The sequence below is a fragment of the Polyodon spathula genome, chromosome 8 (assembly GCF_017654505.1).
Source record: "Polyodon spathula isolate WHYD16114869_AA chromosome 8, ASM1765450v1, whole genome shotgun sequence".
NCBI classification, from domain to species: domain Eukaryota; kingdom Metazoa; phylum Chordata; class Actinopteri; order Acipenseriformes; family Polyodontidae; genus Polyodon; species Polyodon spathula.
Genome location: NC_054541.1, coordinates 26,089,343 through 26,101,619, shown reverse-complemented (window position 1 = coordinate 26,101,619; position 12,277 = coordinate 26,089,343). Strand labels below are relative to the sequence as shown.

The 12,277-nt window shown below is 37.2% G+C and overlaps 1 protein-coding gene across 2 annotated transcripts in view; it reads left to right on the top strand.

The window, feature by feature from the left end:
* Positions 1-2,098: 2,098 nt before the first annotated feature.
* LOC121319675 (GAS2-like protein 3) overlaps positions 2,099-12,277 on the top strand; it is a 36,479-nt gene continuing 26,300 nt past the window's right edge. The window contains exon 1 of one of the 2 annotated variants that reach the window (XM_041257347.1): positions 2,099-2,294. The gene's annotated coding sequence lies outside the window, so the exon portion shown is untranslated. Of the gene's footprint in view, positions 2,295-10,702; positions 10,729-12,277 lie in introns of those variants that run through there. The other variant, XM_041257348.1, reaches the window with a different exon arrangement.

Genomic DNA, 12,277 nt, shown 5'->3' with positions numbered 1-12,277 from the left:
CAACCCATGTGACTGGACTGTAGGTATATACTGTGATCAAATTTTCCACTCAAACTCTCAAATGTGGGTTTGAGAATATGTTTTTTTTTTTATTATTATTATTCAACTAGAATTTGAACCTGGGTGTTAACCATTTTCTTTCAACTCTGTCAGGAGACAGAACTATTGGCAATATTTTAGAACTAAATAAACTGTCACAACAAGCAGGTTTTACAGTTACTTTATACTTTACTAAGGTTTGTTAAGAGATATACCATTGACTCCTACCTATTCCTTCACCCTGTTTCTCTGGCTATTGCCTACGATCCTTCCCATGTGTCAATGAGCATACAGGCTGAAACACACATAAGCATAAAGCTCCAACATATAACACAGCTTATGTACATATACTTGAATAAATAACTGAGGCAGATATTTATATATATATATATATATATATATATATATATATATATATATATACGTTTGACTGAAACTGACTTGTACCTATAATTATCATCACAACATGATAATTTCAAAACATATTACTTAACAGGGAGGGATATCCTATTTAAATAAGAGGTTTTTTTGTCCTGAGCTTCTGTTCATTTGGTATTAGTCTAATAGTTCTTCTGCTTGCTCTTTCATACACCAGCCAACCCAACAAGCACGCTAATGTTGCCATGTCTTTCAAGAGCCACAGCTGCTTAGGGAAATAACTGCTACCGGAAGACATTACAACCAGACGGACTGTTTCAATTAACACATAATGAGTCACTGTAACTGGCTCCGGAGTGTTATTTGTGATTGATCAAAAGTAGACCACAATGTTATCTGCAGTAATATAAACTGCCACTCAGGCAGTAGTGTCTTGAGAAAAAAATAGGTCTGTCAAAAAAAAAAAAAAAAAAAAAACGTTTAAAATGTGCTCATTCCACATCAAATGAGCCAATGGTCCACACCTGACGGATGAAAACAAGCACTGAGAAAGAGAATGATTAACAGGTCAGATCTTTCAACATACTATTTATTGGTGATCACTGATGTAAATGTGGTGGAGCAAAAAGTATAAAAAAGAGCAATACAGCCAGTCAAAATTGTAGATTGTACCTGTGGGAACTCCTGAACCACGTTAGCCTTCTCTGTAGTTTTACCCCATGAGGTGAGAAAGATCGAAAAAAATATAGCCCATTTAGTGTGCAATGAATCTATTGTCTTATTTTCTGTTTAAGTTTTAATTAGGCTATAATGTGATGACGACCATAATTATTGCTGACACCCGACCCTCTGGTTTCAGTAATGTGTCTGATGGTTTACTACCAGTAATTAACAAGACAAAAGATTCTCAAGACCAGTTTGTAGACTAGCTTTCATGTTTGTGGAAAACAGCAGGGATTAGCAGCTATGGCTGCCAAGGCTATCGTGTTGCCGGCACATCACTGCACCTTGTCTAGCTGCAGCCTGCACTGTTTGGCTTTAACAGGTGCCTTTCACTTTTTATGAGACGATTGTGATCATAATAAAAAATAACAAACTTTTCCATGGGACATAACTAAAAGCCAAAAGTTTGATCAATCACAATGCTTAGACACACCTCAACCGTCTATTCATAAGTATTGTATATGATGCAATGCGATGTATTTGAAAAATGCATTACGTTTTCTGTTGGCTACAGTTGGAAGTCGGTGCTCTTCTCACTGCAGCTTTATAATGAATTAGGCTACTGTATTTCAAAACATGCCCAGACAAGAAATAACATCTACCATGTGAGGCACCTCACTAAAGCGCGAGTTTTAACAAGACTGCTTTCAAATGTATTTATTTATTTATTTATTTATGTATGTATGTATTACCACTTTGAAGAAATTAAAATAAAAACATAACATGTCTTGATAACTGGTACTTCTTTAGCTTTTGTTTCTATTTATTGTGGGTCATACTGTAACTCAATTCGTTAAAAAATAACTCGTGTTTTATCGCTACACAGCCCCAGGTAAAGCAATTAATGATACACACTTGTATTTAGGCGTGTCCCGGTCCGCCCAAAGCAATGCTCAATGGCTTTTATCACGCTCCACCCACCTGGGCGTTTCAATGGGTCTCCGAGTATTCAACTGGCTGTTTTGAACGGCTGTCCTGCAGGCTACCCATAGCGCTTGGTATCAGCGGCAATTGGATGGGGCACAAACTGACAGTTTAAAAAAAAAAAAACAACAACAAACAGGACATACAACAGTAATATAATTTAGTTTACTACAAGGTCACTAAACAAATTTGGCAGTATCTGAGAAACATCGTTAGAGAATCCAATGCTGGTAAGTAAAAATTTAAAATCACGTTTGTGCTGTTGTATTCTGCTCCGTCCCACTGGTGCAATAAGTGAGCTCATTTTAAACTGTATACGTGCAATGTTCCTTCAAATCAATAAACTGTAGTAAACGTGTTACAGAGCGCCGTTCACCAGGAGTATACTGCCCTGCACATAAAGAAAAGTATAGAAGTGCAAGTCCATAACAAAACGCAAAAATGGTCGTAACAATGAACGGAGAGTGAGTCATATTTTGTCGTTTAAGTATATATATATATATATATACACACACACACACACACACACAATAAAGAATGTTGGAATTGTGTTTTTAAAACAATTGCAGTAGTCATGAATGTTTGAGGCAGTAGGGAACTGCTTTGAAAATAGCAGGCATAAGGATTTGTGACGGGGTTCAGCCCAACTCCGTGCAAGTTACACGCTGTATAGTCTCTGTTTGGGTACTTTATAAGCTCCATCATTTTTTCAGTGTAAATTGGTGCAATTTATTTTTAATAGAGTCAAATTAGTTTAGCGTACTGTATCACATTAAAGCTTGTTTAACCTTAAGTACAGTAAGTACTATGTTTCGAAGATGTGTGTGGTTTTGTTGGCAAGACCCACCTCCTCAGTCGTGTGATTTGCGCAGCCCTGACCCATGGCGTCTGTTGCTGGGTGTCGTTCACAGCAAGGCAGTAGTTTTAAAATATTTGAGCCAGTTTAGAGCTCTAATCTCTGCTAGATTAGTTGATGAGAGTGTGTTGGTAATGGTGACTGAGATCAGATGGCGACGCTGCTGTCGGTGATACTGACCCTTAAGAACAGTTTGAGAGTAAAGAACAACAGGTAGATTTGTGTATTCTAAACTAACAGTAACAGTGCACTAATTAACAATTTGTGTGTGTGCTACCATGCAATACCATTTTTATGAATACATTGTAATTGTTAACTGAACATTCCTGCCCTGGAACAGTAAGGGAATGACTTCTCCAGCATATTTTAAATAGTCTTAACATTCATAACCATAATAAAATAAAACACACATTGTTTGGAAAGGGGAATAGTTATTACAGTCATGCGCATGTTCTTGAAGCCTTTACTGCACTTTTATTAAGTCTTCCACAACCAGTAGTTAATACAGTACATGGGTATCTCGTTTAAAACAATTTATTTCAATTTTGTTCTTGTGTGTCAACTGCAATTTAAAGCCCCTTTCACACTGACACTCCTAACCGGGTCACTATCCCGCGTAGTGTGAAACCACGTACCCGGATTAACCCGGATCCCAGCGACCCACCTCAGGATGTGGGTTGACACTCTTTGACCCGGGTTGAGCGAGACAAAATGCCCGATGGCTGTTTGTGAGCCGACACGATAACAAACCGCCACGTCTGCGTGAGGGTTTCGCTTCCGTAATGATCATTTCTGTTTATTCTGTTTAGCCATATTTTTGTTTATTTTAAGACACAGCATGAACCAGGGTGTAGAAACATTTGCTCTAATCAACGTTTGGGCCAATGGTTCAATCCAGAGAAGCTTGGATGGAAGCGTAAGTAACACGCTGCTTCCGGGGCACTGATACGCGTATTGTGTACTTGGGTCTGTCACCCAGACCAACCCTGCTTTATCAAAAGCAGAGTGAAATCATGTACCCGACCCGCATGCCAGTGTGAAAGGGGCTTAAGATAAGCAGCAGATGGTTTTAAGCATATGAAATACAAATGGTTAGTAGGAATGGCAAGTAGTGATATTAATTTGGTAAGGCTGGTTTAAGAAAACCTAAAATTAAACCCTGTATGTGGGATAATCTGTTCTATTACAGTAGTAAAATGCTAATCTATTCTAAAAGTTTATCATGACAAATCTGTGTGTTTCCCATGGTTATACAGTATGCTTTTACTATGGGATACTTATGAGTCATTGATACTGTAAAGGTAAGACTCAATAAATGTTTAAAGAGTTCAAGAAAGCAGTAAGATTTGTTTAATACAAATCAGTAGCACACATTAGTTTGACAGCTTATTAAGCTTGTTTATCTTTTTCTGTTGTGACAGAACATAGTAGATTAATTGGAATTCTGGGGCTTTATATACAGGATTTCTAGCGCATAATCACATGCGGTCGTGTTTTCAGTAGGGGTTTACAATTGTGTGCCATTCACAAATTAAACACATTTGTTAAGAATACAAACGTTTTGTCTGGGGATTGTGCCCATAGGAATCTTGCAGCTGTCTGTGCCGGATGTTTTGGGCTATTGGCGGAAAAATATGTTCATCTGGTCGTACAATATGACCCTTGGTCAAAGTTGTTTTTCCAACTATTGTACTTTTTAAAGAAAAAACGTTTCCCTCTAATTGTATGCCTGTTATGCCTTTTATTACTTTTAACATAATAAGGTCACAAATTTCTATGTAGTGACTACATTTTTAGTGTGACAGATGCTAACGATGTGAAACACTCAAGTGTTCTTTTTAGTGTGTTGTTTTGAGAAACATTTCTGTAGGATGGGATATTCAGTGAGGGTTGGGTAATAACGCTGTATTGTAGTGAGAGCTTTGAACAGAAGTCCCTTGAATTGCATTACTTTTCTGGCATGCTTTTGATTTGATAACTTGATGCTTTCATTGAAAGGCTGAAGAATTATGCAGTATTTATATCATGTTTTTAGCTCTTGGCCCAGTTAATTGTAATTCAGCAGTATGTCTGAGGCTACTAAGAATGCTTGTCTTTGTCTGAAATGTAATGAATCCCCAATTACTATTTCTTTGGGGATTATTAGCAAATACTAGTGTTGTGCTGCCTAACCAGAAATGCTGTAATCTTTAATGAACACGTTGGCATTTTAGGTTGGTGTACTGTATGTTTACAAATATATATTAAATTATTTCACTCTTTTAAATGTGTAACATGGTCCTGATTTACCTTTCACACTTTTATAATTGCTATACTGTGAATAAAGTTGTCTCCTATCTGTAAAATAATATTAAAAAATGTATTTTCCCAAAATAAACTTCATTCAAAGTTTTTTTTTTTTTTTTTTTTAATGATTTTAAAGAGGCCCATTAATGCTCTTAAAGGAGAGCTAAGCAAAGTTTTATAATCACACAATGAGCTGTCCTTTTTTGTAATATGTTTTGCAAATAGTATTCCTGACTTGTATTCAATAACTTTTAAAAGCTGCTTATCCCAGTTGAGAGTTCATTTCAGTCACAATTGGCAAGGTGGCAGAACTGACAGATTTTTCATGGAGGTCTCGGCTGGTAGGAACATCTGTGCAGTCTTCAGTACGAAAGCAAACCAGCTTTCTGGCAAAATAGCTCTAGATTTCACTAAAGTAATTATAGACAAAAATTAGGACTCAGAAGCCCCTTGTAAGTTGTCGCGTTAAATCAGGGAAACTGGCTTCCCGTGATGGCCCTACATCCAAATGACATGACATACAACCCCTTTTTTTTTTTGTTAACCTGTGTATGTGAAAAGAAATATAAGCAATTAACTTCATCTCAGGATTCTGAAGAAGTTCACAAATCATTTATTATATCTTTTAGTTGAGTTACATCCGTATATTTTAATGTCCATGCATCCATTTTACTGTGTTTAGGGTTTCTTTGCTCTATTGGGACTTAAAAAGAAACAAACAAGCTTGATTGCTTTTCGAAGGCCTGTGCTTGTTTTGTGATCAGACAAAGCTCGACAACCTTTGCCTTTTTCCAGGATCTTAAGCCTAGATGTCTATAATGAAACCATGGCTACCACGAATAGGCCTCCACACTGAAGATCTATTGACATTATCTTGAAAACAAACTGTAGTTTGGATTTTTATTGTTGTGTTGGTTTATCAAAATCTGGTCTGTGATGACAGTAACATTTAGAGTTGAATATCACATTTTTTAGTCAAAGGGTTATATCTTATTCTGTTTACACAACCATTAGTAATTACACATTTCTAGTGGCAGGTGCAGTTTAGATAGAATCTGGCTAATCATGATAATTTCTAGCCAGATGGTCTTAGTCTGTGCTTCGAAATTGGGCCGTTTTGAGGGGGCATCCTTCACACGTGCATACATCTTAATTACCCCAATCTTGAACATAAAAGGGTGTTAGACATTCTGTATATTATAGTAATATTATCATTGTCACTAACCACATTTAGTAGTTTTCACAATGTTGAATTAAAGTGTTTGGATGAACATGTATTTAAAATGAAGGTGAATATTCCAAATGTTTTTCATTGTCAATAAACTGAAGCCCATAATAAAACACCATAAAAAGGAGTAAACAATAAACATGCTACTCCATCTTATTTCAGACATGAATATTCTCTCAGTGACTTTTGAAATCAATTAGTCTACACAGTGCACCATTCATGTACAACAACATATTGTATCCTGATGGAACAAAAGAGGTCAAACTGAGATTCATTTCCTGTTTGTTTATGATGTGGGAAACAGTTTTTGTGCTTTGGAGAATTTTATTCACTTTTTTTGCACATGTGAGTCTGAATAAGATTAAATGTATTTCTACTTTGGAATTTTTTTGATCTTAGTGTGATTTTGTGATACAGTGTGTGAGCATTAGAAAAAAATGTTTTGGACTACAATTTTCGATGGTCTTCGTAAAAGCTCAGAATCATTGTTATATGAACTATGGTATATTAAAAAAAATATGTATTGTTGACTATTCTGACTTCATGTTATGGTGTGTGACGGTCCAAGCCTAACCCCACCCACAATCACATTATTCTCTCAAGAACACAGAGGTATTTAGAACGCGGAAAACAGCAACTTGCTAGTGTTACATGTATAAATATTTCCCTGTTATAAACAAGTAGTTCCATGCTGTAAAAAAAAAAAAAAAAGTATTCATGTTAGCTCAACTTGGAGTTACAATACAATAGTCTTTTGTCATCTGGATGGCTGTTGTAAAATACTGCTGCATTCTCCAGCCAGATTATCGTGAGATGCTGGCGTTGAGCACAGAAAAGAATCCCAAGTTTGCTGTTTTACGTTTTCCTTTCATTCAAGTTATCTTTAGTGCTTCCCATGTCAATACTATTTTTTTGTTTTTTTCTTTGACGCTAATTAAACATCTGTGTTGGAGTGTAATATATATATATATAAAAATAAAATAAACATGCTGTCAGGTCAGGTAGTATAGATTTTTTTTTTTTTAAATTGGTTACCTTAAGTAATTTCAGATAAATAAAAGCTTTGACAAATGCATACTATAGGCCCACTCCCATTACAATTCATCACACATACGAAAGTAGACCTGTAATAGACACGTGAGTCTGCCATCTGCTACCATACTGTGCAGTTAATCAAACTTTGAAGCTAATCTGTGATTTTGCCACGCCGAAGTGAATCATGTGCACCCCACAGACCATGGTGCCATGAAGCCTGTAAGCTTTAAATGTCATTGGCATGTTCAATAATATTCAGTCCTTGATAGGGAACAGAATTCCCTGATTTTTAATATGTATTCAGGGATGGAAGTAAGACTCGTATTGCATAGAAGTTTCCCTCGTTCCAGGTTTAAATACATGGTTGGTTAGCCACAGTGTATTGGTATCAAGCTCGGGTGTATCTTATTATGCTCATAGTAAAGCCAGGAATGGATCAAACTGCTTTGCAATGGGAGTCTTATTTCCATCTGGTATTACTCTAGAAGGAGAAAATGTTGGTTGAACTTGGCTTTGCCACAAATTGATCTCTTAGTTACATCAAGTACTGTAGTGCTGGGACAAATAACATTTTTTGAATTATTGAGAGGAAAAAATACAGTAGTAACATTAATTCAGTATTTAATTCCTTCACTCTTGCAATAACACTATGGTAATACATGCCGTTGTGCTCACTGCTGTGCTGATGAGGACATGGCTGTCAGGAAGATATGCTTTCCCAGAGGGTTGCAACTTGCTACATCTTTTAGACAAATAGTTGGTGGTGTTTAATATAACGTCGTGGTTATGTTTGTATGTATTGCTTTTTTTATATTAGTTATTGCATTTGTGTTCATGGACCACTGTAACATCTCTTAACCAAGGGACTGAAAGCGACACTTGCCATGTTGGTCGTTTTTTTTTTTTTAAATAAATGAAGGGGAAGAGACTTGCAGTTGTCTGGAAACTAGATTATTGGATATTGTTTTGTTCCAGCATCAAAAAGCTAGATTTCTAGGTCAAGGAAGAGGATTTCATTCTCGTGCCATTGAGAATGGTTTAATGCCACTGGAGTTCAAGCTTGAAGAGCGGTCTTGGATCGCTCTCTAATGTCAGTCACAGTGGTCCATTCTGCTTTTAACTGGAGAACAAAGCACGACTCTCAGCTTCAACTTCCTCCAAACTGGTTTTAAACGTTCAAAAGTCTTTGAAAGGCTGCAGGCTCATTGGGATGTCGCAGTTAATCTGTGCTCTGTTTGTGGATTTGGTAAACAAGCGGGTGACTTGCCAGCAGCATGTTCGACGTTTTGAGACCTTCCCTATATTACATCTGGTATTGATGATGTTGTATACTGTAGGCCAATTTGAGTTTAGGGGATGTAATGAAACAGTTTTCAACATGAATTAGTTATGTGGGAATGGGTAGCTTTCATTATACAGTGCACTCCGTTTATAAGACTCACATCTGTCCCAGGTGATTTGATTCTTATATATGGTTGATTCTTCAAAGCAGACCGATATGATTTGTGTGGTGAAGTGGTGCAGAATCAGAATGATAGTTTGAGAAGAGCTTTGTTCCTTGCAGTGAATGGGTTGAATACTAGATGTCATGAATTTCTGCATGTATGCACACCTCTGGAAAATCCATAGTTGCTATGGTTAGTTGGTTAACTGCTTGTTAATGTTAATGACACTTCAATAAAAAGGGCTTAGCTTTTATAGCTTTGTGATTTTGGGGGGGGGGGGGGGGGGGGGGGTGTAGAGCAGTAAGGAAGTGGAGTGGAGTGGAAGCGTGTGTGCATTGCAGAAACAAGAGAAAGAAACCAAAACCAAAGAGCCAATAAGAGATTGGTTTGTTCCAGAAAGTGCACCTAACCAAACAAGGTATGATATGACACGTTTATCTATTTCATCAATGTCATATAAATGGGGGGGGGGGGGGGGGGAGGAGTGTGAACTGTTTTGATTTGTATTTGCTTAGTTGTGTAAACAGCTTACCTGACGTTAGATAGGGACCACACAAAGTATTGTATAGCTAGTGCTCCAACTGATGGCTAGCTTTATTTTGTTTGTTTTGTTTTATTAGCAGTTGTTTCCCCACCGCACTGTATAGAAAAATAAAACTAACACCAGTTTTAAACTGTAAATCAAGACTCCAGCCTGATCATTTACACTGCCCTCGGCCATGTCCCATTGCAATTGGCAAAAACACCTCCGCGCGTCAGCAGTTTAAATAGTTATCAAATGTCAATAGTGCTCAGTCACTGAGGACAATACATCAAAACAAGTCCTTGTGGATAAGCAACTTGTTATATGATCACGATTTATATTTACTCAAGGCTGCAGAATCTTATTTTACTACAGGGTACTTGAGAAGCCATGATCTCATGAGGTTGCCTAGTTTAACTGCCGTGTGGTGTTAAGTGTAATCGCCTTTGAATTAAAATGACTTTACAGTTTTTTACTATCAGTACTACCTCTACATTTAAGCATCTGTGGCTTGCTTATTTTCAGTTGCGATGCGAATCTCACAGTTTTTCACTAAGGCTCTGCAATCTGCTCCCCCCTCCCCCTCACCGCGCAGCAATCCCCCTCACTCTACATGCGTATCGCACAATAACACTGCTGTACCGGTATGTATACAATTAATGTGTATTCACTTTATTGAAACAAAGTTTCACTTGCAGAGAACACAAAAAACATACCTGGCTGCACAATGTAGTGGCACACTCATTGTCTGATTACAAACAATGCAGTTTCCTGCATCACTGCATGATTCATGCTGCATATGTGCCTAATCATGCGAGATGTGATCAAATTCAAATACAAAAACAGGTTTATTGGCTGTACACGTCATTGCACTTGATCAAGTATCGTATTCCATTTACTCAGTTTGCACTGAAATGATTGCTTGATTCTTACAAGCAGAGTATTTTAGCATGGTTAGTATAGGAATGATTTTGTCCCAGTGGTTTTTATCACTATGTGCAGTTGATTCTTATATCACAGATTTCTTTATAAACAGAGTGCACTGTATTGGGGAAAACCGCTTTTTTTATATATTGGGGTTGGGGTACATATTTTTTTATATATCATTAAGAGTGACCAATTATTATTTTTATTTATTTTTCCCCCAATTTGGAATGTCTAATTTTATGTTTTTTCTCCTCACTGCAGCAGATGCCCACACAGCACAGACATTCTGAGGGAGTGTGAGCCTCCTCTGATCTCACAAGCCTAAAGCCAGAATTGCTTTTATGCCGAGCAATCCAGAGTAGAGGTGGGTGGGCTACTGATCCCAGAGAACAGAGATCAGCTCTGCTTTTTATCCAGTGAAAGTGCGTGGTGGCTGGCCAGTAGGGTTCGTGGCTGGCCTGTAGGGTTAAGGCTGTGTGACTCATCCTGCGCTCCCAGCGGCAGCACTTTAACTGAATGAGCCACTTGGGGACCTGGTAGATTTTTTCTATTTATTTATTTTTTATTTATTTATTTATTTATTTATTAGGATCTTAAACTATACAGAAGTAGTTATGGTTACACTGCCTTAACTATATACCTCTTCAATCTTACTATCCCTGAAACTTTGCTGTTTCTAAATGCTGTTTTTTTGTTGTCATACAGTCATAATATTGTTATGATTCAAATCAAAACATCTGTCTAAATATATGAATACATAGTTAGTTTTCTGATTCAGGCACTTCTGGTAGGTGTGTTTTAACAGGCTCTGATTTTAAATATGTTATGTGTGTATCTCTCCAATTTATTTGTGAAAACAACAAATGGTTCAGTGGGATCTGTTTACCATTCAACAGTGCTCTGTTCCCCTTGAACCTCTTTTGGGATTAGTAGGTAAGATCCCAGACTGTCAGAGCTGTGATTTTTATATGGCCATTGCAAAGAACAGTAGACTCCCTCCATATGACGCTCCATATGAAGACCAACATTAGGAGCTTTGTCAGCCTCTTTCAGTTTTAAAATACTAGGCCTGCTCCTAATTCAAACTAATTTACCCAGCCTGTTTGGTGGTTGCGACAGACGGATTCCACAGTATTTAGGTATGTTTATTATTGATGCTCATGTCCTTATATTTGCAGTAACCAATCTAACATTAGTTATAAAATGGATGGTCATTATGCATGTTTTTCTCAGTTTGTTTTTTTTTCTGTGTCCGAAAGTCTGACATTAAAAAGAAATTCAGTGGTCTTTTCATACAGTAGTCTTATATAAAAAAGTGATTCAGTTGTTTTTCTAGGCTTGCAGATGCTGAACATTCTTGTGAAGAAAGCTCTCTGTATATTCCACATTGTAATTCAGGTCCACTTTTGTTCCCCCTCTTTGCAGTTTTTCTTGTTTATTGGTGAGAAAAGAAAAGCTTTCTACTGGCTGTCCCACTTTTTGTGTTCAACAGAAACCACTTTCTGCAGGCTCATTCCAATCTCTGTTGGCGACAATTGGCTTATTGTACCTAACCCACCAATAGATGACAGGGTAAAAAGAATTTGCATTAGCAGAAACTCCCAATTAGCAAAAGCCTACGCCATGGCTTTGCCTTTTACCGCAATATATTCTAATAATTTTGACATTTTGAGGGGGGGGGGGGTGGTATCACTCAGCTTGTATGTATTTGTGTGCAACCCCATTCACATTTGTGTTTTTGAGGTGACTTAAAAGTAGTCCTAAAATGTGATGAACTTTGTTTTGTTTTAATGGAACGATAGCCTGCACTCTAGAATGGAAGAGCTGCCCTGATATACAGTAATCTTTTTGTAGCGGATATTTTTTATTATTTTTTTTTTTTCAATGCAGCACAGTCGTAATTTTATGCTATA